At 41.1% G+C, this 6898-nt stretch overlaps 1 long non-coding RNA gene across 1 annotated transcript; it reads left to right on the top strand.

Annotated features, from left to right (window-relative positions):
- Window positions 1-2534: 2534 nt before the first annotated feature.
- Window positions 2535-6084, top strand: LOC111769043 (uncharacterized). The gene is made up of 3 exons (XR_002801774.2): window positions 2535-2614; window positions 5106-5254; window positions 5915-6084. It is a non-coding gene; the product is annotated as an uncharacterized lncRNA (long non-coding RNA).
- The last annotated feature ends 814 nt before the right edge of the window (window positions 6085-6898 follow it).

Genomic DNA, 6898 nt, shown 5'->3' with positions numbered 1-6898 from the left:
TAAGAATCCTTAAAGGCAAGGAAACAAACAACAATTATAAATAACCATACCAAATAGAGCGATGTTGATTCATTCTTTTCCTGGTTGAAGATTAGGTTTCCAGGGGAAAACTGTTTTCGCACACTCAGGTTCCTAGAATGCTAATCACATTAATGGGAATGTAACTTTCTGAATTATCCTAGTGACCTGAAAAGATTTCTGCATCTCGCAAAAGGGCCTAATCTAAAAACTACAAGTGTTCCTATTTGGAGTGGCTGATTCTTTGGGAAAATGTCTGGAGGCCTGTTAGAAAGGAGAACAAAGGTCCCTTGTTAGATCATTGATGATTTGCACAGACTGTGGATTTCCCAGTTCATGGGATCCAGATTTCTAGGTCACTGTTCGTGCCAGGTCAAGACCGGGGTGGGGATGTCAGACCTGGGGAGATAGCGGGTCAGTGATACCCAGACCTGTATAGATCTCCCAGGATTAGGAAGAAAGCTTATAATAATAATAACTAATATTCATTGATATTTACGAAAGACTTTAAGCACTTTACATGTAACTCTAATCCTCACAACAATCCTATGAGGGTAGGGGTTATTATTATCATGTTTTTGGTGAGGAAGATTGGCCCTGAGCTAACATCTGTGCCAATCTTCCTCTATTTTATGTATGTGGGGACGCCGCCACAGCATGGCTTGATGAGCAGTATGTTCGTCTGTGCCTGGGATCCGAACCCATGAACCCCAGGCTGCTGAAGGGGAGCATGCGAAGTTAACCACTATGCCACTGGGCTTGCCCCAAGGATTAGCTTCTATCTCATTTTACAAATGAGGAAACTGAAGCTTAGAGAAGTTAAGTAATGTGTCCTAAGGTCACACAGCTACAAAGCAGCAGTACCAGAATTTGAACTCAGGCTCTCTAACTCCAGACCCCCAGTTCTTTACAACTGTATGGCAGATAACTTATGTTTTCCTTAGAACTTACAGTGAGGCACAAAACTGGCTGAAATGGAGGAATCAGCAATCTCTGCCAAGGTTATGTAGTTGTTCTTTTGGAGTAGAAGTTCTAATTTTGGCTTACTGAAGACATAGGGTATAATTCCTCATCTTGATCTAATTAATATCCAGGGACCAGAAATTCAAGTCATCTTTGATATAAGAAACTTATCAAACAGTGCCATCCAATGAGGATATTTTCTTGTCTACTTTCAAAATTGAGTTGGGAGTTTCAGTTATTATTTAAAATTTTTTTCACAAATATAGTTTTTTTTCATAGAACACAGATGCTCTTAACTCCCTAGCAGTCACCATCTGTACCTCAATTTACATTTCCCAAAACACTGCTGACATCTGTTTAAATGCCAATCTCTCCCCAACTTAGTAGGATTTTAGCTCAAAAGTGATATCCTTTGAATGATTTGAAATTTCAAAGTTAAAGTGATTTTAATCAAAATGCTCAATGGCTACAGGTATCCAGGCTGTATCTGTCCCTTTGAGAAGGTTTCCACAAAATGGAGGCTAATATTAATAGTGATCTGTCATTTCCAGGGGAATGTGGGACCATTTTGCCAGGTTAGACTTTTCATCAATGGGAAAAGGAAGGGAGAGGTTCTGAGTTGTCAGGGAGAGAATTCTGGGTGATTAGGAGTTCTCCCAAAGAATCATTGCCCTAGATTCCTTTCTGTAGGTTGATGCTCCTTTTATACAGAGATGTCTGACTTTCTTCAGCAAATCATTATGTGAGAGGAGGCATAGAACATACGTCTGGGGATAGACTCAGTGCGGAAATGGGGCTGAAGGCTGGTTGAACAGTGGGACTGAGAGAGAAGCATGAGTTGTGGGAAACTGATTTTTTTTTTTAAAGAACATATAGAAATTATGCCCCTAAATGAGTGATGCTCCTTCCTAATGGGCACCTGGGGAAACTATAAACTTAATCTAATGGTTCCATAATTATTCAAAACATTCAAGTAGTTACTTTGAAGTCAAGGGCACATTTGTTTTGGAAATTCTCAATGATGTTAAATCTTTATTTGAGAGAAAATTCGATTTTTGGACAAATCCAAAAGTCATCTGGAATGTAGTTTTGTTATAAAGTGGGTTTTGGGGGGCAATTTTTCCTAAGTGGTTCACAAAGGGATTCCAAGAAGGCAGTTTCATAAGATGATTTTAGAGAAATCGTAAACAATGGAAGCATCAGGAGACTAGGTATGTAATCCCTTGAGAAGAATTCTTCATTTGGAAGTATAAATTTGGTCTTGTTTGTGTTTTGGAATCAGACAGATCTGGGCTTTGGATCTGACTTCATATATATTTCAAGATATGTGACCTGAGTTACTTAACCATGTTAAGCCTCAGTTAGTTTTGTCTCCTGTGAAATAGAGATAATTATAGTATCTACCTCCTGGCCTTGTGGGGATTAAAGAGGGCAATGTATGTAAAGTGCTTTGCCCAGCACCTGGCATATAATATAGAAGGCACTCAATAAAGTGGTTGATATATGGATTCTAATCTCCTAGGATGCAGTGTGATGTATCAGAAGGACTTGGAGCCATGTTCTACCACTTATTTGGCTATAATGGTCCTAAGAAAGCCATTAATTTGTAGGGTCCTACTTCCTTCTTTGTAAAGTGAGTATAATAACACTTCTCTTACCAGATTACCATGAATATTAGAGATAATATACATAAAGAACTTAGAGCAATGATTATGATTATTGTGGAAAGGAATCTTAGAATAATAACTTTTTAATGGAGTTCAGATTGTTCTACAGAGATGATAATGAGTTTAATGTGGTACTAATGCTTGTATTTTAAAACTTACAAAATTCCAAATTATAACTTGGGAATTTTTCAGGATGGCAAATATCTCTGGGTGTGGCTCCATCACGCCTGAATTTATTGGTTTGTAGATTGTGGACCTAAAATATCATGGGTTAGTTTGTCCCATTTGTATCTTCAAATGGATCTCATAGGACTCCTAGTCTTATAGACATAAGACGTTCCTTAACTATAGAGCCCAGTGGAGCATTGTTTCCATGGTTAGAAGTTTTTCCTTATCTACAGACCAAGATCGTAGAGGGTAGTTTCAGTAGCATTCAGTCTTAAATATTTAAATGCATCTTTAAAAATGCAAATAAAAATTTTAATATAGACAAAGCATTACTCTCTTCTCCATTTTCAGCATTAAATTTCCCCCAAGAAGTCCTCAAGAAATTCTGATAATAAAAGAAAATCAGACCCTGTAGCAACATCTCTCTTTCAAGAGGAGAGAATATATTTTCTTTTCATTTTGTTTGGCAAAAAAGTCTCAGTTAAAATGAGATGTCTGACTCATTTCTACAGCCAAATATTTCTGAAATAAAAGTTTGGAGTTACAAAAATAAAAAAAAATCAAAATCCAGTTCAATTCTAAAATAGGCTTAAAACTTGCTGATTTAAATCAAACCAAAATGTTTAGGAAGAAAATTGTAGTTAAATAAGTAGTTTTCAAGAAAATTTGAAGGAGTGGAATCTTTTCTTCAAATTGAGTCTTGCAGAGAATTCTCAAAAGAGACACGGATAAAAGCAAGGCTCCTCTAGGGAGAGAACGAAGACGGAGGCCCTTCCTTCGCCCTTCTCACTTCTTCCTTCCCTCTTCCATCCCCCATGATCAACGCCAGCCTCCCAGAACCCTCGGACCCTCCAGACACATAGTTGGGGATCCACTGGTCTAGCTGTTCCTTTGATTTCATCTACTGAGCCTGTTAAAAAAAAAAAAAAAAAAGAAGAAGCAGCAGCAAAGAAATGAACAAGGCAGTCTTCTGTGAATAGAGCATTAATCCTGTCAACTGGAGGAGGCAGGAGACAGACATGTTTATCCCTGACAGCTCAGGTCTCTCTGCTCTGCCCAGTGTTGGGGAGCAGGGATTCTGAATATAGAGAGGTCTGCCTGCAAGTTTGATTTCTTTTGGTGGTGAGGTTTCTCCTGGTTGACTTGGCAGCTTTTCTCTAATCACTTGCAAATCAAGAAGACAGGTTCTCCAGTCTTAGAAAGTAGCTCTACTGATGTTTGCTAACATTGGCCATGTTGGTACTTTCGTTTGTCAAAGAACAATGTCAAAGCAGGGGTGGGGTGGGAAATGCTGTTAGAAAGGACAGACTCTGTGCAGTGCGTCACATCTGCTTAGGAAAGGTTATTTTGCTCTTGATAAACTGCCCTCAGTGAGGCAGGGGATGGGGAAATGTCACCACGGCACAGCCTCTGCCTCACGTCCTGTAAAATGTCGATGTTGCTTGTGCAGAGCTTCCCTCTGGCGTCCTTTAATTGACATCTGGGTTTTAGAATCCAACTGCCAGAAATCATCCCACTCAAGGAGTAAAACTGGAAGTGCTGCGCAGCGTGATGACCCCAGACCCCAAGGTAGAAGGAAATGGCTTGGTACTGATGCTCCAAACTGGCCTGAGTGCAGAGGACCTGACTGACAGAGGGAGGGAACTGCGGAGGGGCTGCTGAATGTAAATAAGGAGCAGGGCTGCGGGGCCTTCACTTTCTGGCCCTGTGCAAGTGAAAGTAGCCAAGTTAAAACCTAGATTTATGTGCTAGCCCTCCAAGGAGGCACGACAAGAGAGAACACCACAGCAGATTTCTACAATTCCGGTCCCCACGGTTTAAGAGGAAGGTGGCCATGGCTCCACTTTCCTTGAGCTGTGTGTCTTTGGGCAAATTACTTAACCTCTCTGATGAAACCTTGGCTCCCTCAGCTGTAAAGTAAATTCCAGTGTTTCTCAAACTGTCTGTGCAGAGGAACTAGATTTCTTTTTTTAAATCTCCAGGCAGTCTCTAGACTGAGACTTTTGTATAATACAACAAAATTGAATTCATAGAAATACTTAAATTCAACAGATATAAAATTACTCTGTCAAATTGCTTTTAAAGTTTCTAAACACTGACTCTCAATTGCTGCATTATTTTATTGCAGACCAGTAACAATTTGTGGACTGACCCCAGTATGTGGACTCAATTTTCAGTATCATCGGTACAGACACTAATGGTGCTCACCTTACATAGGAGTGTTATGAGGCTAAATGGAATAATACATATATTTGACAACCATTGTCGTAATTTTTATATTTCCTGTAGGTTTAGCCCTTGGGAAGGCATTTTACCACCAATAAATCCCTACCTTTGTAAAACCCTAACAACACAGAGGTTTTAGAGAGTATAAGGAGAGAGAAGGAACGGTTTAAATCAACCTCTCGAGAGACTGAGGAATGAACGGTGGAGACCAGGTGAGGGTTCAACTTTTGAGAGTCAAGCCATAGGCCAAGTATATGTCTTGGGACTGCTACTTTAAAAGTGTGAGCTGAACACATCCCACCCAGGCCCCCAGTTTGGGGGGAGAGCGTCTTATCTGCAGCACAGTCCATCCGCGTGATGCTCGCGTGATGCCGAGGGTCCCGGATTTCACTGCCCTCGCTGGAGCCACTGGGGAGCGAGCAGCGCCGTGTTCAGCACCTGGGCCTGGAGGCACAGGGACTCAGCTTTGACGGTCTCCTTATGGCCGGTGCGACCGTAGATGAGGTTCTGCTTGCTCTCCAAGCTCACATTTTCCCCTGTGTAAAGCTAATAATAGTGCCTGCTTTTCTTAGTGCTGCTGAAAGGATTAAGTGAAATAATTCCCACAAGTCTTCAGTAATTTTTCAATGAATAAGGATAGTTAGAAGGCCAGAGGGAGCAGCTCCATTTTGGCCAAGCTGCGCCAGCGCACGGCCAGATTTCACCTGGCATGACGGAGTGGAGGGGTTGATGGCGGCAGCACAGCCCCTATCAGACACAGTAGAAGAAAAGAACCCCAAACCTCAGTACACCACTTTTAAAAGGTTTCTGACCCTTAAATGATGACTTTCCCTGTAGCTATCTAACACTCTTTCTCCTTCCCTTCACCCCAGCTGTGAGAGAGATGGTTCTAACATGGAAAAATGAATCAAAGTCTTGAATACATCATCCAAGGTGAGGAAACCTGCAGGGGTTGAACAGGAGTCTGGGGAAGCAGGAGCCCCCTTTTTTTCCTGTCTACACAATGTGCAGAGAATATCCGTGATTAAAATTCTTAACACGATTTCAAAGCATCACCTTCCTAGGTAGATGATACACAAGGGCAGGCACAGAGATTGTGGGAAGATCTGACTTGAGTGGCTCGTTTGTGAGAGCTCAAGTAACCCTCCGTAATGAATTTGCTATTTACTGATACAGCAGTGCCTTCGTTTGGCATTAATGGGCAGGGCCAATGGATAGTCATAGTTATTTAAATTCAAGCTTTGGTACCAGGCCACTAGAATTGCTGCAGAAGGAAAGTGATATGCAATTTCAAAGGTACTTACTGCCATACCATCTAGTAGCTGAAAAACAGAAAGAAGATATGAAAAATAGGATGAAACTACAAATGCTAAATAATGATGATAATGATGATGCTACTAATAATACACTTTATTTGGAAGGCATAGTGAAGGGAGACTTCCTGAAAAGTATTAGCCCACAAGGGGTGAACTTAAGCTGCAAGATGGCCCAACGTGGCTCGCAAATACTTCTACCAATTTATATAATTATGGGAGGAATTTCATTGGGTGTAATTTTTAACTAAGCTTCAACCTTCACCCTACCCTCATTCCAAAACTCCCTCTTTAGTTATTTCTGGAGCCCTCAGGCCAGGCGGTGTCTCATGCGTAATCTAGAATGAGCCACTTCATGTTGTGGTGTCCTCGTCAAAGGACCTTGACATTGCCTCTGTCCTGATGGCCTCTATAAGAATGCTGCCCTGAAATCAAAACTACAATGAGATATCACCTTACACCTGTTAGAATGGCTATAATCAGCAAGACGAAAAACAACAAATATTGGGGAGGATGTAGAGGAAAGGGAACCCTCATACACTG

Source organism: Equus caballus, chromosome 1 (genome assembly GCF_041296265.1).
Source record: "Equus caballus isolate H_3958 breed thoroughbred chromosome 1, TB-T2T, whole genome shotgun sequence".
Taxonomy (NCBI): domain Eukaryota; kingdom Metazoa; phylum Chordata; class Mammalia; order Perissodactyla; family Equidae; genus Equus; species Equus caballus.
This window is presented reverse-complemented; position numbering and strand designations above follow the sequence as displayed.